The sequence below is a fragment of the Chinchilla lanigera genome, unplaced genomic scaffold, assembly GCF_000276665.1.
Source record: "Chinchilla lanigera isolate Chin_1 unplaced genomic scaffold, ChiLan1.0 scaffold00016, whole genome shotgun sequence".
In the NCBI taxonomy this organism is placed as follows: domain Eukaryota; kingdom Metazoa; phylum Chordata; class Mammalia; order Rodentia; family Chinchillidae; genus Chinchilla; species Chinchilla lanigera.
Genome location: NW_004955417.1, coordinates 26,708,082 through 26,731,139, shown reverse-complemented (window position 1 = coordinate 26,731,139; position 23,058 = coordinate 26,708,082). Strand labels below are relative to the sequence as shown.

Here is a 23,058-nt window from a genome sequence, read left to right as displayed (position 1 = left end):
AATCCTGGTTCTTTGTCCTTTTTGTGCCTCAGTTTCTTCTTCTGTGAGAGTGTAGAGGGGATCATAACCCATTTTACAGGGTGGAGCAGGGATTTTGGCGAGGAAGCCATGTACAGACCTAGAAGAGGCCCTGGCATACGGCAGCGGTCATCAAAGCTTCGTCCTTGTGTTCTGTAGGCAGTTGAACAACCGAGCCCCTGAGCCTCCTCTGTCCTCTAATCACACAGCACCCAGGGGGTCTCCGGGGAGGGCCGCCCTGGAGCTCCTCCCTGAGCTCCACAGAAGTGACCCTCTGTGCTATGAAAGCCCTTTCCCACGTGGGTCATGGGGACAGGGGTCTGGACAACTGTCAAAGCTGTCCTGAGCCTGTTTGTCCATCTGTGGCCAGCTGGGAGTCATTGTGAGGCTTGGCCAGACAAAAACACATTGCTCACTCAGCCCCATAGTCAAGAGTGTAGAAGGTCTGCCACAAATTTCTCTTTGGAATCCAGAATTGCCCATTGTGATTCCATTTTTAGAGCTCGAAGGGGCCTCAGAGATCACTGGGTCCAACTCTCTTGTGCTATAAGCGAAGGGACTGGGGCCCGGTGTGGTGACTGCTGGCCCAGGTGGGACCGTCCACAAGAGCTTGAGCCCTATTGTGTCCTGCCCCTGCAGTACAGCGGTGCAGGCAATGCTGGGGTCCCAGGAGCGAAGGAGGAAAATAGTCCTGGAGGAGAAGTGCAGTCGTGGGAGGAATTTCTTAGATTTCAAGCAGGAGGTGTCTGCCATGGGTCCCTTCTACATCTTGTCTCATACCTCCTAGACAAAGCCCCGTGCGATGGCTTCATTGCTGTCCTTTGCTGCTCGGGCTTTTTATAACCGGACCTGCCATCATCCCTGGGGACTTGGTGGTCGAGCCATATTCCTCAAGTGCTCTGGTCACTTTGTGTCCATTCCGTATTTTAGGAGACTCCAACTATTTTTGGTAAGAAAACAAATAGCTTCCAGGCTGCCAGCGAGTTTGCCAAGACACATCCTGATTCATTATACAATCACCAAGATACAAAGCCCTAAAAATAGCGAACGTGCTTTAATGTTTCGTTTGGCACCAGGATGCTGGGTTCATATTAGCTGCCGTCAGTATTTTAGACTGGTTTCATTTAATTTCCTGGGTATTACGCTCTTTGGCCGTGGAGGGCAACTTCTTGTTTATCTTTATCTCTCTTGGCTTCAGATTAAGGCTTTGTGCTTAAAGAAAAAAACCCTAACTTTTCTTTTCAGCATCCATCTGTTTAATAATTATTTTCCCTTTTCTTTTTATAACTCTCATGTTATGCTAACATCACTGTGTCTAAATAGAGCATCTATATTTGATTGCATTGTTCCTCTTAAGTTTTTTCCCTTGTTTGTTTAATTAGAATTTATAGCATGCCAGAGCTAAAACCCTAGTAATAAGGCAGATATCACAGTGACTTTCATAACCCAGTGGGCTGACGAGAGTGTCCGTATTTGTCTCTGAATTCTTTACAGAAGAAAATTTTTCTTCATTAATAGTTAGATGCCGAGGTATCCGGGGCCTTAGCAGGGCTTTTCCCTTTTGTCCATTTAGAAAATCTAGTGCTGAGCAGAGAATTCTAAGAGACGTGAAATTGACCAACACACGCCTCTGCCCTTAAGTACCCTGGCCACACACTTACAGAGACTCCCAGTAAAATAAGCCTGCACTTTAGAAACTAAGTATTCATTATTCTCATTTATGTCTTTGATGGGAGGCACTCCATTTTTATTTAAATACGGCTTGCTTAGGATTTACCTTTTCCCCAAATGGCATCTCTGTATATCATTAAGTTGCAAAATGAACTGTGGGTAAAATGTGTTTTGAAAGCGAAAATGGAATGTATTTGTTACAACATGAGTATTATATCTTCTAGCTGGGCAGAATGGTGTGCATAGAGAAAGGGCATTAGCCTGATAACACGGCTCCGTCCTGTGAGCCCCAGTTTAACTGGGGTCTGCGGAGTTTAACTGGCTGTGTTGCTTCTCGGTTGTCACAACGTGAGTGTTAACATACAGCGCCTGGGGAGGCCTCTGCTTCCCGCTTGTAGTGTGTGTGTGTACCCACATGGGTACCCACTACCACAAGGGCATTGCTGGAGAAATGCCCTTGGTGTGTGTTTGCAGCAGAACCTGTGACGTAGGACAACTGCAGGCCAGGGCTTGCTGTGGCTTAGACACCCTACTCCAATTAGGTGGCTGCCGGCTGTGTTTGGATCAGCTCTTCCAGATGCTTCTCTGAGCTGGTTCCTTTCAACAATGTCTTGGACTTAGTCTGCAACCTGTTAGCTTTCCCCGCCTGGCATGCAGCCAGCCTGGCGTCTTCCTGTGTTTGGGCTGCAGAGTACAGGAAAATCGTGATTGGCGCATGATCATGGGGCTGGGCAGTGTTCCGTTCACCTCTATGATTTATTCATTGTGTCAGTCGTGGGGGGTTAGGGGCACTTTGAAATTTTAATATGTTTTCAAACCTAGAAAAATTTCAAGAACAATATAAGTAATTGTTCTTATGATCCTATCGAGTTTCTGTAGGCACCTTTTGGCTTATTTGCTTTATCATCCCTTCTGTAGTTTTTCTAAACTACTTGAGAGGAAGTTGGAGACACCATACCACTTTGTTCTTCAATACTTGAAAGTGCCTTTTCTAAGATCCAACGTGCTCCCTTCTGTTACCACATACATAGCCATAGGTGGGAAATTTGACATTAACCTCACATCATCATCTAACACACAGTCTAGATTTAAATTTTGCCAATTATCCCAGTATCACCGATAACTACTTTTTACATATATAATGTGTGAAAACACTAAGTTTTGATGTTCCTACCTCTCTGGCTGTTTCCCCCTTTATTATTGTATTTGATTGAACTGAAGATTTATTAAGAATTATTTGGTTTCTAAAGTGCAGGTTTATTTTACTGGGAGTCTCTGTAAGTATGTGGCCAGGGTACTTTAGGGCAGAGGAGTGTGTTGGTCAGTTTCACGTCTCTTAGAATTCTCTGCTCAGCACTAGATTTTCTAGATGGACAAATGGGAAAAGCCCTGCTAAGGCCCCGGATACCTCGGCCTCCTAACTATCAATGACTTTCATTTTCTCAGGGGTTACCTCCTTGTGCTTCTGCCTTCCCCTTGTGCTGTGGCTTAGGACAGCAGATCTGTCCAGGCCAGTGGGGTGGTGCTACCCGCATCTGCCCTCCACAGTGGGCATTCCATTCTGCTTCTCAGCACCCGCATCTTGGCATGAGGAATATAACGAGTCAGGTGGGGTAGGGACTTCAGTGTTCATCTCTCTGTTTTCATTTAATCAGTGACTATGAGGTTCTTTCCGTTATGTTCTTCCTCCTCTGCTGGCATGTACTGCCTCTGCCATTTAGTTGCTTGGCAGAAGGCAGCAGTGATCTGAAAGACAGGAGCCAGAGCTGTGAGCTGGGTGAAAATCCCTACGCCTGAGTCCCATCTATGTGACCTTGAGCACGTGACCGGGCTCTACTTTGTGGAGACCGAGGCTGAGAGAGGATCAAGGACTGAGACGACCCCATAGATAGCTCTGACAGAGACAGGCGTCCTTGCCCCAGCTCTACCACTTGCAAGAGTGGTTCTGATGGCCTGAGGGTGATGGATGACGAGGACAAGGAGAGGCGACGCTGGCATCGGAGAGAGGCGGGCAGCAGGGACTTTGGTGGGCTTCGCGGGCTGGGAGCAGTGAGGTGCTGGCGGGTCTGTGGACCAGGAGTAACTCAAAGCTGCCCACTTTGGTGCACAGGACCAGTGCTCTCAGTTGCCACGTGGGAGGGCAACTGTCTGGGGCTCCCGGTCTCGCAGTGCTCCGTTCCCACAGGCCCTCCTGCCCGGCACCTTCCAGGGTGCCCGGGACCCAGCACGGCCCACTCAACGGCTTGCTCTTCTTTTAGCTGAGGTGATGGAGTGAAGCCTCGGAGAAGCAATAGAAATGGGGTCTTTCGGCACTGAACACACAAGGCGACCTCCTCTGCCTGGCCAGGTCAGGCTTGGCGGCTGGGGAGGGAGGGGCTGCGGGCCCAAAGTTCCCAGGCTCTTGGCAGCCTGAGAGGGAGGGCAAATGTCCCTCAAGGAGGCAGCACTGACTGGGACCGTGGGAAACCGAGTCGGGGGAGGGAGCAACTTGTTTCAGAGCGCTTCTTTGTTCAAGAGACAGCTGCTGAGCGCCGGCATGGGAGGAACGTGGAGATAAGGTGTGAGTGCCAGTGGAGACCAGTCCTGGCCCGTGGCAGCCACAGCGACCTTTTCAAACCTGGATGCCTCCAGAGCCGGCTGGGAAGCATCTCAGGCCAAGCTAGGGGAGGTGGGGTCTGGGGCTCAGTCTCAGGCCAAGACTAGGTTCTGGGGTGCTGCCTCCCATGTGTCTATAGGGTGTGACCTGCTCTCTAAATTCTTCTGTGCTTGTCAACTCCTTACTGATTTTTGTTTTTTTTTTTTTGTTTTTCCTTTGAGATAAGGTCTTGCTGTGTAGCCCAGGCTGGCCTTGAACTCACTATGGTCCTCATGCCTCAGTCTGAGTGCTGGGATTAAAGGCTTGTACCATGCCCAGGTCTTAGTTGGCTTTTTGCTGAGATTTGTGAGCACACTCCAGTCCCCTCTGTCAACATTTGGTCCAGGACCTCCGTGCTTAAAGCTTTGGACTCGCTAGGACAATCTTCTTGTTACTCTAGTAACAATTAAGTCTAGTATTTTGTTGTTACAACACATAGGCACCATTCTTCTAGTCCCCTGTGATATTTTCTTCATCATTTATTTTTTTGTTTTGTTTTTTTTCCGGTACCAGGAATCAAACTCACAACCTTGTGCTTGCCAGGCAGGCGCTGTGCTGCTGAGCTAAATCCCCAGCCCCCTCATCATTTTAAAGTCTTTGAATATATAGGTTGTAGCAGTCTGTATTTATGACACATCACACCTGTGACCTTCCCAGGCTAGTACCACACACTAGTTTTTATGAGAGCAGCGCTCCAGTTCTAGGTACCAATCACTCCAGCCAGCTGTGCGGTGGAACCACACAACCTCAGTGACACTCGACAGCTTCAAGAAATCATGGCTGTTTGGGGGTCTGCAGCTCAGGCTGGGAGCCTGGGGCAGATCTGTCGTTCTTCATGGTTCTCATTCTTCTTGGACCAGCGGCTATGGGGCCAGACTCCAACAGGGACTTGTGGAAGCAGAGTGTCTGCTACAGCCTGGGCTCCAGGGCACTGTTATTTCTGTCCACATCCATTGGCTAGGGTGGGTCTTGTTGCCAAGCACAACCTTGGTGTGGCAGAGATACTTATTCTGCTGTGTGTGGAAGTAGATGCAGAACCACAGGCAAAGGGAGGGATGGGGATTCACACAATCTGTTACTTCTGCGCTGCACTGGAAAGACCCCGGAAGGGGACAGTCTCCTGAGAAGACTGAAGTCAGTCCTTTCGCATGTGGTCCTGTGTCAGCCCGTGGCTTCAGAGATGCCTGGTCCCTCACACTCCTGAGCCTTGTGGAGTTCGTAGCAAATTCGTGTGATGCTTCCTGGCTTCTCTGCTGCCCCAGGATTCACTCATTCAGGTTTGCCCAGTCAGTCACCCCTTGCACATCTGCTTTCCAACTTCCAAATTTCCTCACTGTTGTTTCATGTTTCTTTGTGCTTGTGGGTTTATGCTGGTCATAAAATCCTTTCCCTGTCATTTCTGTAGGGCTTCGGGAGCGAGTAGGACCAATTGTTTCCTATCCAGCCACTCTGGATCTCATTACTTCTTCTCAGAGCCCCTTGTTGCCCGGAGACGTTGGTGAAGGACTGTAAGAAAGTGGCTGGTGGCCTGGCGACTCACCTCTGGGTCTGGAGTGTGAGTGGGATCACAGCGTTAGCAAGAAGAACCCTTCTGCTTGATGCTGGGTCCTCAGGAACACAAATAACTTTTAAGAAAGCGTCAGTCCTGCCGGTGTTCTAATGTGTCACATCTCCAGCTGTGATCAGAACCCGAGGTGTAAGGACCATTTGGACAATCTTTTCTCCTCCTCCTTGGTCTTCTTCCTCTCTTCCTCTCTCTTTCTTTCTCTCTCTGACATAATAACTAATTAGATTTTCTTATGGTGCCGTGAAATGGGAAAGATTTTGTGTATGGAAAGGGGGCCGAGACATGGAGGGAAAGAGGAGGAAGGGAACGTGAAAAGGATGGAGACGTGTGATGTCCATGCACCAGCCCCCGAGGGATGCGATCATTCTGTTTGCAGATGTGGACTAACAAAAACATTTTTTAGAAATGTGAAATAATACAAAATGTATGTATTTGGTCTATGTTGGTTGTCTTCATGCTTTTTCAGTTACTTCATTGGAAATAATGGGGCGAAAGGAAACTTTGTTAGTCATTGTTTGGCCTGCAACTTAGTGTTTTCAGATGTGATTGACCAAATCACCGGCCCTCTGGAAGATGGGGACAGGAGTGCTGGCAGAGCTATGACATTTCTGTGCTTAAGTTGTTGAGGCCATGGCCTCTCTAACAGCCTTAGGCAACCACAGCTAGGTGGCAGAAGTCACTGGAGTGAAAGCACCTCAGAACACAGCGGAAAGCTTTTGGAAGGCTCTGGGGACAGAGAACCATGTATCTCCAGGCAGGAATGACCTGAGATGATTCTTGTTCTGCTGCTTCCATTCTGTGTGACCTCACATGATTTTCTTGATCTTTTGGCTGAAAAAAGTAGGTCTCCTTTTTCACTGCATGACTGGAAAGGTAAAGGGGAGCAAAGGTTTGCTAACTCAGTGCTCTCTTCCGGTACAAGTCTCACGCGGAGGCCCTTAGGAATGTAAGGAGTGTGTGTGGGTGAGTTGGTGGTGAGCAGTCCACGCATGTGTCCTTCACTACTGGGATGCATTGTGTCAGCCCCACTGAGTGAACTCTATGGGTCACTTCCTGTGAGACGCCCTTGATGGTGAACCTCCAGGCACTTGGTGCCTGCCGGGCTTGGTTATAAGCACGCTGTGCATCTTAAGCCATTGAGTCCTCAGAATGACCCTATGAAGTGTGTTCCACAGCTGCTTTCACTGTCATTTTAAAGTGTGGGAACTGAGGACATCAAGTAAGTTGGCCGAGCTCATCCTCCTTACTGATCCAAAGAGCCAGGACTGAGCACAGTGCTACCCCAGGGTCTGCAGGGGCCCAGTGCCCTGCACTCAGAGGCGTGAACTGACTTCCGGGACCCCGCCGTCATCTCCCTCTGGAGATGTCACATTTTGGCCCCAGAATTCTCTGCGCCTGGCTCCCTGTCTCTCAGCAGACACCCCATGTCTCTGGCTCTAGTGGCCGTCTATATGGTGACAAGCTCTGGACCTGTGTGCAGCCGCGGCTCTCAGATCCCAGATGGGATTATTCGGTGACCTTCTGTCTTCATGTAGAGACCTTGAAATCTCTCCCAATCCTGAGCTGAGGAACTTCACTCACCATTTTTTCTTCTAAACGCCTAAGCCTGCTCCTTCCAGAAGCACCCTTCACCAAAGTCGGCAGGTGAGAAGCACATGACCGCCCTTGGGTCTCCTTATGCACCTGCTTTACCCCTCCAGCCCCCCAAATGTCCTGCCCGCTCAGTGTTGCCCAGGGCTGTACACCGTGGGCCGTTCTCCCAGCCCAGGCTTCCCTGCCGCTGGCCTGGGTCGCTGCGGTGCCTCCCTGCACGGTCCGTTTCCTTCTTCCAGTCTTACAATCTTCAGTCCTGAGCTCAAGCTGCAGCCAGCATGACCTTCCCGGACACACACGAATCGTGCACCTTCCTGCTTAGCACTGTCAAAGACTCCTAGAGACCTTAAGACAAAGGTCGCTGTTTCTGCCTGGGCTCCCAGGGCTGGACAGGACCTGGCTTGTCCTGCTTCTTCACCCTCGGCGTCCACCCTGCTTTCTCCTCTGCCTCTTTCTGCGCCCACAGTGCAGCCCTTTCACTCTCCCACCTTTGTACACGAAGCTGTAATTTTGCCCTGAAAATTCTCTCAATCCTTCAACCCACTTTCAGCTTTTAGCCATTCCTCAAATACTAGTTAAAAGCAAAGACTTTTCCTGGAAAGCCTTTCTTGACTTCCCTTGTCTTGGTTAAGCGCTCCTTATTGCCCTGTGTAGCACTTGCTATAATTTCTTGCAATTGCTTATTTAACCATTTCTCTGGCTGCACTGGAAACCCCTCAGGCCAGGTTCCATGTGAGTCTAGCGTATTAGTGCATCCACTGGAACGAGCTCAATGTCTGGCCCCTGATGGCAGCTCAATAATTATTCATTGAATATTAAATGAATGCTATATAAAACATGTGCATCCCCAAAACAGGACCCCCAAATTCATTGCTCCTTTGTCCCTCCTGGAGCACCAAGGAAGAAGGCAACGCTGAAGGCAAATCTTTGCTTTATTGAAGTCAGGGAACAAGAAGGCGAAAGATAGACTCTCCTCCCCTTCTTGCTCCTAAATTCCGCTGCCCTGTTAACTTTGACCTTGGTGCTTGAGAGAGCAGCGGTGAGCTGGGTGGGGTTGTGCAGGGGTCTCCAAGTGTGGAAGAAGGGGAGTGCAAGGGACACGTTTCCAAACTGACGGAAGGTGGCGAGCAGTGCCCCACCTAACCTCGGTTCCCAGGTCTTCCAACATGAAAATCTTTGCCCGGCAGGAGACAGGTTCTTTGGAGACTGAGGAAGCTTTGAGAGCAGAACTGGCATTCAGGGCCCATACTGAGCCTGGCTACTGTCAGACTCAGCCTCCGCACGGGTCTGTGGCAAAGCCAGGCCTGGCCCATCCGCAGGAGCAGAAGAGGGGAGGTCGGAGGAGGCACGGGGTCAGCGTCAGCCAGACGCTTTCACCTGGCCCTGCTTATCGTCCCCTTTTCTCCATGTTCACGGCAGTTTAATTTCCTCTGGATCGGTCTCTCCATCTGTGAGGTGAATAGTTGGGCCAATAGCGATTCCAGTCATGAAATAAAGATGAACTTCTAAATGGGATCTCTTGTTATTCTCTCAGCTCCTCCCAATCTTTCCTTTCCCCTTCTGACGTAGTTTGCAATTTGTAAGCTTACTTGGTGAGTTCTAAATGTGCTGATCTATTCCGCAGTAGCCCCTGCCTCGCCTGCTAACTTCCCTAACCCGCTACTCTGCCTACCGGGCTGTGGAATGTTGTTCCTCGCCATTCCTAAAGCCTAGCCTGGCGCAGGCACAGAGCAGGGCCTCAAAGTGAGCATGGATGAAATGCACCTGGGGGAAGAGTACCAGGGGGAGGAAAGGCCTAGCCATTGCATGTGTCACTGAGGCTCTTCGCGCATGTGTCACTGAGGCTCTTCGCGCATGTGTCACTGAGGCTCTTCGCGCATGTGTCACTGAGGCTCTTCGCGCCTCCCCCAGGGCTGGGGATGGAACCGAGGACTTGAATGTGCCAGGCAAGCATTCTGCAGCCAGGCTGCAGCATTGCCCTGATCTCAGGTGCTCCGCTTGCTGACTTCGGGGCTAGTTGTTCCCCATTTCGTGGTCTGCTGCACATCAGCCTGGACCGAAGGAAAAGGCTACAAGGTTAGGATTTGAAAGATGACCAGTGGGGGGCGTCTCTGGAGGGGTGCAGACTGGAGCAGAGGACCATGGTGGGAAGCCGTCGTTTCTCCTGGGTCAGAAGGGAGAGTCGCAGCACAGGCCGGTGGAAATGTGGAAAGGACCTTGGTGGGAGCCACTCTTCCTTTGCTTTTTAATGACTCTGCGTTTGCAACACATAATGACCACATTCATTGTGGGGCCTTGGTGTGTATACATAACACATCTCCCTGCTTTGTTCGTCCCCTTCTCTCTCGCTCCCTGCCTTCTGTCTCTTGGTCCCCTTCCCATTTGCAAAGATCTCTCTCCCTGTTCCCTATTACCATCTTTTATTTCACTCTTTGCTTATACTTTGGATTTGCCGTGTGAGAGAAACCGTGTGATATTTAAGCTGTTTTACCTGATTTCTTTCTCATTATGGTCTCACAGTGCACTGTCCATTTTCCTTTAGATGACTGAAGTTTATCCTTCTTTATGGCACAGCGGTACTCCTTTGTGTGCAAATATCAATTTTCTTTCTTAAAGGTGGATGGAGACGGATGCAGCCACTCTCAGAAGCGTGGGGCAAGGGGGGATGGAATAAAGAAGCCCCTCAGAGTCTCTCTTCCACCCTTTGATGCCCCCATGGCACTGCTCCACTGGCAGGGGGTGCCAGGTAGTACCGGCCATACAGGCCAGCCTCCTGGGCACAGGGGGCAGGGGTGTGCCTCTGGGGCGGTAGAGAAGCCAGCATGCGCTGCTGCGGTGGATGTCCCCTCCTTAAGCGAGCTCGCACCAGGCCTGGGGTGGCTGCTCTGTGACGTCACAGCATCTGTCCTCCCGCTTCTCTGCCGCTGTGTTTGCCCCGGCACTCCCGTGTCGTGCATTTAACCAGGGAGCATCCAAAGGTGCCACCTGCAACACGGGCCGGCCTGTGACACCCGCCTCTGGTCAAGTGTGCAGGAGTTATGCGGGGCTGGATGCGGCCTGCAGGGTAAGCGTGAGCCAGGGTCCCTGGTTTCCCGCACCGGTTCAGCCGCCTCTGACTATAGGAGCTTGGGAAAGCGAACGGACCTTCTCTGTCGGTAAGATGGAGCATACAAAATGTAGATAGATATGTTGTAGGGGCCAACTGAATTAAAGCAAAGCCCTTAGAATCAGGTCTCCCCCACAGTGAGCCTTCAGTGAATGTTCTCTCTTCTCTCTTCTGAGTTGGAAGCATTGTTAGGTGGAGCGTGGAATCATGGAGTCTTCCCTGCGCCAAGGTCTGCTATCAGTGAATACGGACGTTGCTACGCTATGTTGCATCTTATTGTTATTCTCTATTATCTAACGGGGAACACCAGGCTGTGCCTCCGCTGTGTTCCCTGGTACATGGGCCATTCCTTCCCTGTCTTTCTCAACCCGGACAGTCCTTGTTCGCTTTCTGTTTTCCATACTGGTCTATGAGCTCTTTGCAGATAAGAGCAGGTAATTAATTGTTTGAGATTTGCCATGGTGAAAAATTTCCATCCCACAGCAAGGGGTTGGCCTCCAGATAATGCCTCACGGCTCATTGGTGGAGTTCTTTGTGCAGCAGATGGGGGGAGGCTCGGGTTTAGGGGACATCTGTCTGTCCTCGTCGCCTCATATGGTTACCAAGTGCAGAGCCAGGACTTGAATCTACGCACGGCACCGGGAGTGGGTGAGAACCGGTTCTTCATACCAGCTCTTCGCGCTATTTGGAATGAGTGATGAAGTGAGACTCAAGTCCTCTCCCTTTCGCACCACGTTACGTAAGATATTTGCCTGGCTTCAAATGTCGACTTTATAGTCTCAATTCCAAATGAAATTCAAGCACCATGAAGCTCTGTTTGCTGTGAAAGGTGACTCGCTCAGGTGAAGGTAAATATCTTCAACCAGCTGATGACTTCAAGTGTTTGGGGGAAGGAAAAAAAAAAGAAATGATTATCAATTTGCCGTTTATGGTTTTCGGTTTCCTTCCGTAAGACCTATCTTTTTGTACTTCGACACTGTGGGGCTGGTGCTTGAGAGACATCGGTGACCGTAAAGGGCAGACGTCACATGGTGACCTGTTTCAGAAATTGCCATTGTCAAGGTTGGGAGGGTGCTTTCCATCACCTCTCTGCGTCGCCTGTCATCCCTACGCCCACAAACACCTTTGGGGCTCTTACACATGACGGATGCCCGCGAAATGGCACTATGAGCCTTTGTTTGTCATTTTGGTTGGAGGGGTGCGTGGATGCTATTTTGGAATCCCGCTCCCTATCAGTTTACACTCTGCATTGCAATTACCCAGAGCACTAGTTTCTAGAAAGAGTGAAGGAGCGAACGGATGTCCCGCTGGATTTCTGATAAAAGACAAGAATGGACGACTTTTGAAACTTCAGGAGTTTAACTCAACTACCTCTTGCGGGAAATTTATCCTGTGGAATTTCTCTATCACATTTGTTGTTATTTCATGCTGGATTAAAATCCTAAATGTATTATTCGTGCTTCCCGACAGTGTTTTTCCTCTTCCCCAAATTATTTTCCCTGTTAGTACGTGTGTGTAGTAAATGTCTGCATTCCTTGTGTGAAGTTGGCCCCGTATACAACACATCTTGTTCCTTCTTCATCCACTTCCCCCTCCCTCCATCTCTTGGCCCCCTTCCCATCTGAGAAAGATCTCTCTCCCTACCTCCTATTATTTATCTTTTACTTTGCTTTTCATTTATGCTTTGGGTTTCTCATAGAAGAGAAACCATGGGATTTTTAAGATGTGAGTCTGATTTATTTCACTTAACATCATGGTCTCATGGTGCATCCATTTTCCTACAAATGACTTAAACTTTCTTCATTCCACTTAAAATATTTTTCCTGCTTCGGTGGTGAGTTCTGTTGACTCAAGGGCTTGTTCGGCCCTCTGGCCGCCTCCATGTTTGTCCTTGGTTGTCCCAAACTGTCCGGCTGTGTTCCACGCTCACATTTACCTTGGCGAGCTGGTTCTGTGCCATTCATTCACTGTGCTGTGATGCTCTGCACATCTTCTGTCCAAACCTAGCACACCCTCGTCTCATTCTGTGTTAGACTTAGCAGATGTGCTCACTGGGCTGTGTGGGCCCACTGAGCGTCCCCAGACTGGCCAGCCTGCTGCTGTGTGCACGGCCTCTGTTGGGGGAAGAAAAGGTCAAGTTCTGGAGGTCACACAGATGCTGGGTATATCTGCATTGGAACCGTCGGTATCATCATTCAGTGGGGACGCATCAAGGTCGTCTCAATGGAGCACCCTTGTGCTTCCATGCACATGTCTGAGGTCTATGGTGCTCTGTCTCTGCGTGCGGATGCCCTCACATTTCCTCGCTCTCTTTCAGTGCATACCTTATCTTATTGTCAAGAACTACTCCTTAGTCTATAAGCCAAGCCCTTCCTTTTGCTGCCGAAGGTGACTGATTTTTCTTAAATATTTGCCTTAATAACTTACCCTTTGAAAGTGTTTGAGATTCACTTAAAATGCCACATTCAGAACATTCTTCTAGGTGCTCCTGCTCTCAAAGTGGCAAATGGAGAAAAATCTGCTGTGCTCAAAATATGGATTCAAAGAAGCACAATTGAAGAGAACGTTAGAAGCACCTTGCAAAGAAGCACCTTGAAAAGAATGTTAAGTGATTAAAAAATAGCGGTAAAGGTACAGTTACCGCCCTCATCCAAAAGCCCTGCAGTGCACCACGAGGGCTGCTGAGGAGCCGGGCTTTACCGAGTAACAGAGAAAGTTTTGCAAGCTTTCAAGTAAAACTGGCCTGGGATCACCCTGCTCCTTGCCTCTGTCTGATCTTTTTTTTCAGATAATTTTATTATTTCATTTTTTTATTAATCCAAGTTTGCAGTACATAACATCTACCTGCCTTGTGTGGAGCTGGTGTGTGGACAAACACATCGTAATGCTTTTCATCCCCTTCCCTGCCCCTCCCATCCCCCTTTCTTGATCCCCTTCTCTTTTGAGAAAGACTTACCTCCCTACTTCCTATTATCTATCTTCTACTTTGCTCTGTATTTATACTTTGGGTTTCTCATATAAGAGGAACTGTGTGATGTTTAAGCTTGTGTGATATTTAACATTATACGGTCAATGTCCATTGTGTGTAGACACTAGGTTCTTTTCATTCATTTGTCTGTTGATGGACATATAGGCTAGTTCCAGAATTTAGCTATTATAAATCGAGCTGTTATGTACATCACTGTAACATGATGTCTTTAACTCTTTTGAGAAGATACCCAGTCAAATGGAATTTCTAGTTTTAGTTTCCTGAAAATCTCTGTACTGATTTTTACAATTGTTTTACTAGTTTACTTTCCCACCAACAGTGTAGAAGGGTTCTTTCTTCCCCACAGCCTCACCAGCGTTTATCATTATTTGATTCCTGGATGATAACCATTCTTTTGGGGGTAAGATGGAATCTCAGTGTTTTTTAAATTTGAGCTTCTCTGGTAGCCAGAGATGTTGAACACTCCTTCATGTATTTAGTAGCCATTGGTACTTCTTCTGTGAAGTATCTACTCATTTCACTTGCCCATTTTTTAATTGTGTCTTTTATTTTGGGGGCCTCTAATTTTTAAAATTCTTTATATACTCTACATATGAGTCATCTGTCTGAGGAATAACGGGCAACACTTTTTTCCCCGCTCTGTAGGTTGTCTTGGCCTTGAGGCTGTTACTTAACGGCTCTGAATCTCAGCTTCAGCACCAGTATAGAAACATTTGTGGCTCCCCCCGCAACCGCCAGGCTTGTCAGCACAACAAGACCATTGTGTTGTGTGTTGATAAATACACTAAATTTAATTATTACAAAACCTCACCAATTCAATCTACTGAATCAGTGCTGTTCAGATAGGGTTGAGCAGAAATTCTTTTAATTTTTTTGCTGAGAAAAAAAGGATTAGCTAAGTAATTCTTCTGTCAACCAGAATGAAGATAAGAAGAAAAGTTGAGCTACTTAAAGCTTTTGGAAATGCCAATTTGCAAATAAAGAAACAGGTCTCCTTCAAATAGTCACGCTCTAGGGCACTGAGAGGGCTGGGGAGACAACCTGTTTAGGAATGCCAGCCACTGGCTCCTATGCAATTTCTGCATGGTTTACAAAGGCGTCATTAAAACTCGCCTGTGATCCAGACATCTCATCAATTAGGATGTGCTTTTCCTCCCACGAATCCGCCTCTGTGAGCTTCTCTAACACTGGGAAAATTGGGCACTGAATGGAAGAAAGTGCCGGCCATTGAGCACAGGGACTGTGGGAAAGACCTGCACTCCCGGGATCCTCGTTCACACTGTCACTGCAGCTCTTATTTCCTGTCCCTTCATTAATTCACTGAATGCCATTGACAGCCACAAAGGCCCTGGCACCCAGTTACTGAAGTAGAAGAATTTTCCTCTGGGCACCAGGGCACAGAGGTAAGTCTTGCCTTCTCATAATGAGAAAGTACTTCTCCCTCCACTTGCAAATCCCAGTGGGGCCCAAACACTGGTGTATCCAGGATAAGAGAAGGTGGTTAATAATGATAGCTATTTCATACATACTCCATCCTTTGAATCAAGCAAGACTTAGTTGTTTGACTTTCAGCAGTGACTACAAGGATGACCCACGCCCTGGGCAAAGCCAGAAAGATGCTATGATCACCAGGTAATTAGCAGGCAATGGGGTCAGCCCTGTGCTCAGCCCAGTCACAATCCTCAGGCTGAGCCCACACCACCAGTCATTCTCATTGTTTGCCACTCCCATGGATGCAATTGCTTACTGCGTGTGTGTGTAGAATCTTGCAAATTTTTACCATTAGCTTTTTTCTTCAGAATTATTGAAAAGTAACTAGAAATAGCAGGACCGAGTTGGATTGTGCTGTGTACTTGGCCATCTTCGTGCTACAGTTTGGACTTTTATGCATATGATGATCAAAATATGTATGACCTTGAAACTAAGGCTGGGTCTCGTGGAGAACAGGACCATTATGAGGCTCTGTAGAGGAGCTCTGGCTCTGAGTCAGATTGTCTGGATTAAAATCTCCAAGACTTCACCAAAGTGCTCTGTAACCTCAGAGGAGCGTAACCCCTTTGGGCTGTAGCTTCCTGACCCCTTAGGAAGGAATGGGTGTACATGCCATAGAAGAGATCATAAAAGGCAAATGCAGTACTGCACACAACATATTTAAGCGAATCTTCAACTGTACATATGTATGTGTTTATACCTATACAATATAAATAAGTAGCAGTCATTTTCCATGACTGGTCACAATCTAATGGCCCAAATGTTCTGATGTCCAGATGAGACTATGGCTTCTTGAGACAATTGCTAATTGAGTTCACTCGGCCTTGGGAAGACTATTTAACAGATGGCTTATGCGAACTTTTGCAAAGAGCCAGAGAGAAGCAGCCAGGCTCCTTGCTGTGTCAAAGCCAGGTCAGTGGACAGGATGTGTTAGATTCAGGGTCTCTGTGTTCCAGAAGCAGCATCTCCAAGTCTTCCGTAACGGCCCTCTGGACAGCTGAGACCTGGGGCCACTGTGTGGTTTTGGGGAACCATTTTTTCCAGTTATTGTTTCCCAGTATTTCTCTTATCACACTTACCACAAACCTAACCATTTTGGTGAATTCTTCATTCGCTTGTCTCCGCACAGATATATAAGCATCGGGAGGGCAGAAGCCATGCCTGGCTTGGAAACATTTTCATCCCTGTGAGCTAGTACAAGACCTAGCCCATGGCGGACTATCATTAGCTGTTGGATGTGGGAAGTAGGAATAGGAAAGGTGACAGTTCCTGGATGGCGATGCAGGTGTGACCCGAAGAGTACTGGATAGTCAGATAGAAGTCTCTCTTTCTGAGAATTTCACTCTTCCTTTAGGATCTCTCTGGTTAGATTCATTTAACAGCTTGGTCATTTATGGGAAGACAGAGAAGATTTGGTAATCATATTAGAGATAGATCCAATGTCATGAAACAAAATTTTTAATTCTCTCAATAAGCTAGATTCTAAGTCAGTAAGATTGAATGAATGAACAAATGTATGAATGATTGAATAGGGAAGATGGAAATGCCTAGGTCTAGATTTACAGCTCAGTTGCTCAGGCAGGAAGTGAGGACCAGCTGGATGGGGACCAGCTGGATGGAGACCAGGTTGCGTGGAAGGGACTTGGAGTCCTGTGAGTCTAAAGCTCCCTAGTCCAGTCATACTCAACTCTGGTCACACAGTAACGGCTACTGGGGCTCCAGCAAGCAAGCAAACAAAACTGAGTGCAGGCCTCCCCATGAGAGATTTTGACTCATTTTGTTTTGGGAAGGATCTGTTATTGTTGGTTGCATTTTGCTCTTTTTTCTTCGGGCCCAAAGTCATTCTCAGGAGCAGGAGGCCAAGCACCTCTCCCCCGACTGGAGCACTGGATCCTATGAGCTCTGTTGCGTAGGACCTGGGCCTTGGCCTGGTGCGCACTCACCCTGGAGTGGTTGGTTTCCTGGCTTCCAGGCTCCTTCTCCCCATCTTACAAACATGAGAGTCTCCTGGTTCCACGAGCCACAGCCCCACTCTCTACTCCCCTTGATGGTAAAAAGTTGTCTGGGCTTCTTGTTTCTGTTCCCTCTCCCGACTCCACTCCACTGAGAACTTCATCCCCACTGCTCTGCCAAGACCTTCAGTCAAGGTCACCAGTGACCCCTGTTGCTAAAATGAGGGGAAATGTACATCATGGTCAAGACCAAGTGTTACAGTCAGAGAAGTCTGGCCGTAAATCCTCAAGGTTCTGCTCAGCCGTGGGACTGCTGAGACGCGGTCTCCTCGCCCATACAGTGAAGGCGTGATGGCTGTCTCTCAGGTGGTGAGAAGTTGTTCGTTATCATTTCGGTCACTTCCCCGTCAGCTCTGGGCTGGCCATGCCACCTGCACCCTGGAAAGGTTTCCATAGTGTGCAGGCTGGGTGCATGAACAGCCTTGCAGGCAGGCAGTGGATGCAGAAGTATTTGTGAAAACACTGCTTTGTCCCACCATTCTGAGGTTTACTTTCTTTAGAATGTTCTCTCTTGGGAGTCAGAGAAGAATGCAATGCCAGCTCCACACAGCTCTGCCTATCCAGGTAAATGCAGCTCTTGCTAATCCCCCCTGTGTGTGCTGCTCAGATGGACACACCCAGACCCTTTGCTGCCCCTGGGCCTTTGAATGAGTTCCCCCCACCACCCGTAGGCTCTTCCCAAAGGCCCTGCAGGACTGCCTTCTCCTCACTCTCCTCCCTCCATTCATTCAGTCAACAAATACTTACAGAACACTGCTAGGCATCTAGCTCAGTTCTGCAGCTGCTTTACTTCAGTGAACCAAAAGCTTCCATGCCTTGGAGGGCTTACTTCCTGGAGAGGGGACAGGTAGTCCAAGCCACAGAACATCAAGGGACAATGGTGGTAATTGTCTGATGCTGAAGAGCAAACCCGGGAGATAGGAAGGCTATTGCTGGGGTTGGTTATTTATGTTTACATGAGCCCGTCCTTCAATGGATCCTGTTGTGATGACTTTGCTTACTTCTCTGCCATAATCACTATACAGTCTCCCTCCAATAGGAACGGGCACCTCAAAGGTCCTAGCCCCCGACTTGTGGCCAACACAGCTGAGTAAACACCTTTGTCATATGGCACTTGGGTGACCACCTTTTCTGCAGGTGAGCCAGCTGGTCACTCTCCCAAGGGCACTGGAGACAGCCTGGACAGCAGGGAGAGTCATTCTTGGCTGCCTTGTTGGCTCTTTACTGGTCTTGACTGACTAGTTGGCTAAATAAGACATCTGTTTAATCTGCAATGAAGCCAACTTGTCATGTCTGGAATCAGGTTGGTTTCTATTTCTTCTCCTCTCCCTCCTCCTCTTCCTCCTCCTCCTCCTTCTCCTTCCTCTTCCTCTTCTTCTTCTTGTCAGATATGCTTTCTGAATTTAAGAACAACTCTGAGATTTAAATAGGAACAATATCTGCCCTTCACAACTGAAGCATCCAAATCGTGACATAAGAATGACACAGCGTCTGGAGGAACCTCAGGGGAGGGCTCAGCCCAAGCGAGGTTGTGCGTGAGTAGTGGCGGCAGTAGCAACGGTTTGCTTTGCTCTGCTTTGCTCTGCTTTGCTCTGGTGCTGGGAGCTGAAGCCAGAGCCTTGTGCACACCAACAGTGTCCAGCCCCGTTACAGGGTGCCAGAGGAAGCTAGAACCCTAACACATCGGCTCCATCCAGATTTAATGCCCGGGTTTACTAAAGTGCATAGAATGAGACCAATGCTCTTTAAAAGACTCAGTGCAAAAGCAGAAAGCAAGATGATGCAAAGCTTCAGGACCTTTCTCATGGACGTGTGTGTGGCTGGAGTGGTGCTGGTTGCCTGGGGTTCAGACGTGGCCTCCTCCGTGGGGGGACGTGTGGCCTTTCGTGGCGGTGGGAGAGGGGCTGCTCTTGCCGCGGCTCAGGTCTTGATGGTGGCCGTGTTTGCAGTGGTTAGCTCAGTTGCGTGAGTATATTTAGCTTATGTGAAATGCCCCTGAGAGGACTAATGTCATCTATTTCCAGTTTAATTGTGTTTTGGAGCACAGTGCATTTTCGCCCAGATGAATAAATGTTAAGCCTTTTCCATTTCCTGCAGAAAGTTAGGGTTGGATTATGACGTACAAATTGCCAAATTTATTAGATAAAGTTAAAACTAAATGTAAAGAGCTGTTGACTGTATTTACAAGTTCTTGTTAAAATATATTGCTCAATAAAAATGCCGTATTCTGGGTGAGACATTGGATACCATAAAGACAGACCAGAAACGACTGCATTCACCACTGGCCTGAACTAGTAGGATGGTTAGGAACAGTGGTCAAATGGTGGTAACCACTCAAAGTCTTCATGTAATATCCAAAGCTGTTTGTTTTTTTTTAATCTGGATGCTCTCAGACTTTTATCTCTTCAAGAGCATATATACTTTGAAATTTGTATATGCAAACTAAGCTGTGTAAAGTACTTTTAGCATGATCACTGTTACAAAGGGATCCACCTCAGACTACTTGAAGGAGTAAACTTAGCCTTTTGACTTTCCCTGTTTTCATAAACTTCCAGGTAGAGCTCTGAAAGGACAAGTTAAGACCAAGCTGCAGGAAATGTTACATTGACTGGAAGGGATTTTGAAGTGAGTCACATCCCTGCCTGGGACAGTGCATGATGGCTCCAAGCTCATCCTCCTGTTGGCAAATGTGGTGGGGTCAGTGCCCAGGCCTCTGACCTTCACTCCTGTGTTCCTTCTCCTGTACCTCCTTGCTGCCCTCAAGTCACAATTTAAATCAGAAGATGCATGTGCAGGTGTCTCAGCGCACTCACGCTGCTGTAACAGAACACTTCAAGCTGGGTCATTGGCACGGAACAGAAGTTTAATTTTTAGAGTTCCACAGGTGGCCAAGCCTGGGTCGCAGCGCTGGCAGTTCTGGTGTCTCGCAGGGCAGCTCTCTGCCTTCAGGGCAGCAAGCTCACCTGGAGGAAGGCACAGAGGATGAGAGGGCTGGATTCTGCACGAGGGCCTCAGGACCTCATTACCTCTTAGTATGATTACATGGGAGGGGAAATTTCAGCATGAATTTTGGAGGGACAAAAATGTACAGTATAAAATGTTTCTGTTTGTAGGTGTTTCAGTGGAAACAGCCATTCTGTAAATATAGCTGGGATATACTCTACACGTCCACATTCCTTTCACCCCACTTCTGTCATTGTTTCATCAATCTTTGAGAAAAAAAAAAAAACAAAACTGACAAATAGGGTGTATTCAGTCTCCTGTGAACACACCAAGGATACTTGTCCCACGGCTCAGAGAGCACACTCTCCTGGTCTCAGACACCATCAGGAACCACTCTGACTTGCTTGCACATCTCAGCAGCGTGAAGGTCTTACCATGGCATGTTTTCTAGTTATAATATGTTTCAATGTCAACGTAGTAAATTTGAGATGAAAAGAAAAAATATAAAACCCTCACCATGCTTCTTTTTCACTTAAAAATTGTGCTTGGAAAGATTACCTTTGATGAAGCCAGCCCTCTTCTGTTGTATCTATTCAGTGTACAGGTTATGCGGACAAGGAAAACATTCAGAACCCATCTGGAGTCAGAATCCTTAGATTGCTGGAACTAAAAATAAAACCATAGCTATCATTCCTAAAACACTCGAGGCTCAGAACTTTCCCGCAGTCCTTACCATGGAAACACATGACCGATATTCTGTACTCAAAGGGACACACTTCTTAGCTGTCTGGCACAGCTCTAATTTCTGTTTTAAATATACCCGGCTCTCTGCTAACTAATTCCTCTAATTCAGAAGAATGTGAGGCTTTGGTGTCCCTGACCAAGGTTCTTTTTGTCGTGATCACGTCATCCAAGACACAGACATCAGTGCTTTTTTCCCTCACATGTCAGCTTGATACACATTTTCTGCTGAATTATTGCAATTGATTGGATGAAAATGAATATTTAGAAATCCTAGCAATTGCGTAGTTCTTGGGTTTTATTCCCAATAAAAGTGACACTGATATTTAACAATGCAATTATGTGCTTTGGGATTGTATTTTACCCAGATCTTCTTGGAGGGCTTTGGTTCTTTCTATAGTTTTGAAACTGACTGGAAAGGCCCATTCGATGTCTAGACTGGTAGCCGTGGAGGTGCTAAAGTATGTTCTCCTCCAAGAGAGGCTTTAAATGTCAGGTTCCTGGTGGCACTCCGCAGGCAACACCCTCATCCTCCTCAGTCGGACTTGCTAAGTTAGAGTTCCCACAGCTGAACGCTCAGTCTGCCCTTCCGCCGACACCGCCTGCCCCGCGAGTCCGTCTAGCAGACCTTTATTCCCACTTACTCACCGGGTTTACTGTGGCGTCTCACTGCTGCCTTGCAGGGACTACATCTGTCCCTCCCTTTCTGCACTTCAGGAAGCAGCTGGTTTAGTGCCTGCTTGGAACTTGATCTTGGGTGTCCTTCATTTGAATCTTGGAACCCTCTTCCAAGGAGTTTATAAACATGAACAAGTACTTGATTCCAGACTTTGCAACTTCCCACCCTCTGCCTTTGCTTCTAGGGGAGTGTATTTTGTGGAGTCCCACCCCCGTCCCAACTTGCACCGCCTTTTCCAAAAGGCATTACTGACAAACAAACCCAGTCATGGGAAGTCTCACGGTGCTCTGCCGCTAGACGAGGTGGTGTTTAACATGTTTAACATGTTAGAAACCTTTAGGAGATTCGCAGTCAGCATTTGCATGTTTTCTTACAAATCATCTCAACTTGGGTCTCTTGGGTCCACCTGCTAGTGACAGCCACGATATAACTACACCCTTAACATTTTCTTCTTAGTTAGCTATAAATGGAAATCTTAGTTTTTGTTTAGTGCTTTTCATAGATAGTTTTCTTCAAATATTTACCAGTGGAGAATAGCATAATGAATTGGAGGTTCATATATAGAAAAGATATGAGCCCCTTTAAAAATTCATGGCAATAATAAATGGATAGAAATGAAACGAAGTACTGCATATCACCCTTGAATGTGACCTGTGGCATAGTGAGGTATATTTACAGCCACGAGTGGAGTGGTTTTCTGTGACCTCTCTGTCCCTGGGTGCTGCAGGAATCTTCTCTGAAGGTGTATGACAGTGGGCTCCTCCTTCACATCGCATGGGGCTAGAGTCTGGGGGGAATTTCACATGGCCTTGAGGAACAGTTAACTTAGCACAGTCTGGAGCCTCATGGCCCTAACGGACACTTCCTAGACGAGGAGTGGGCGGGTTCATTCATTCATCACCGTTGGGTGGCAGCTCTGTGAGGTTCTCAATGCTGTGGGACAACGGGGAGCCTCGGTTACTGCTCCAAATCTGGGTCCGGATGCCTAGGTTTGGGTCATGGCTCTGCCACTTTGGGCATATATCCAAATCTCTCTGTGCCTTGGTGTTTTCATCCATAAAACAGGTCTAACAAGTGGCATTTTAACTATCTTGCTGTGCTATGTGATTATTATACGGGTTAAAGGAGTTCATAATGCAGAGTACTTAAAAAAAAGGCTGGGTACACAATAATACTTGTTAAATAAATTAAAATAAATTAAGAATGTAGAGATATTCCAAGGCTCCATACGCAGAGATAAAAAAACTAGCTTGGACTAGAAGCAATGACATCTTCCTGACAGTAAGGTCATTGCTTCCCGGATCGTGGTTGGTAATATTTTTCAGTAAAAAGAAGCAGAGCCCCTTGGAGAAATGGCTGATTTATCTCTGAGGTTGGAAACACATGAGATGAGCCTAGAGTATCTCACTCTGCCAGAAAATGAAGAAAAGAAATTCACAGGGATAGGTGTGCGTCAAGGGAACGCAGGCACCAATGGGAAGGGCCCCACAGCTGGGTCAACCTGAGCACATACAAATAAATAATACTGAGATAAAACTGAAAGTAAACAATACAGACTCTACTTGTATAAATAAATGATGAAATAAGGTAATATATGAGGAAAGTGGACAGAT

At 47.6% G+C, this 23,058-nt stretch overlaps 1 protein-coding gene and 1 long non-coding RNA gene across 6 annotated transcripts in view; one reads left to right on the top strand and one right to left on the bottom strand.

Annotated features, from left to right (window-relative positions):
* The window catches only part of Ncald (neurocalcin delta), a 350,086-nt gene that overhangs the window by 154,805 nt on the left and 172,223 nt on the right, over positions 1-23,058 (top strand). The gene's annotated exons all lie outside the window — the stretch shown is intronic.
* LOC106148201 lies at positions 8,399-21,690 on the bottom strand. Its single transcript, XR_001233423.1, has 4 exons — positions 21,415-21,690; positions 20,584-20,691; positions 17,830-20,045; positions 8,399-11,463 (listed from the first exon to the last, which is right to left on the bottom strand). It is a non-coding gene; the product is annotated as an uncharacterized LOC106148201 (long non-coding RNA).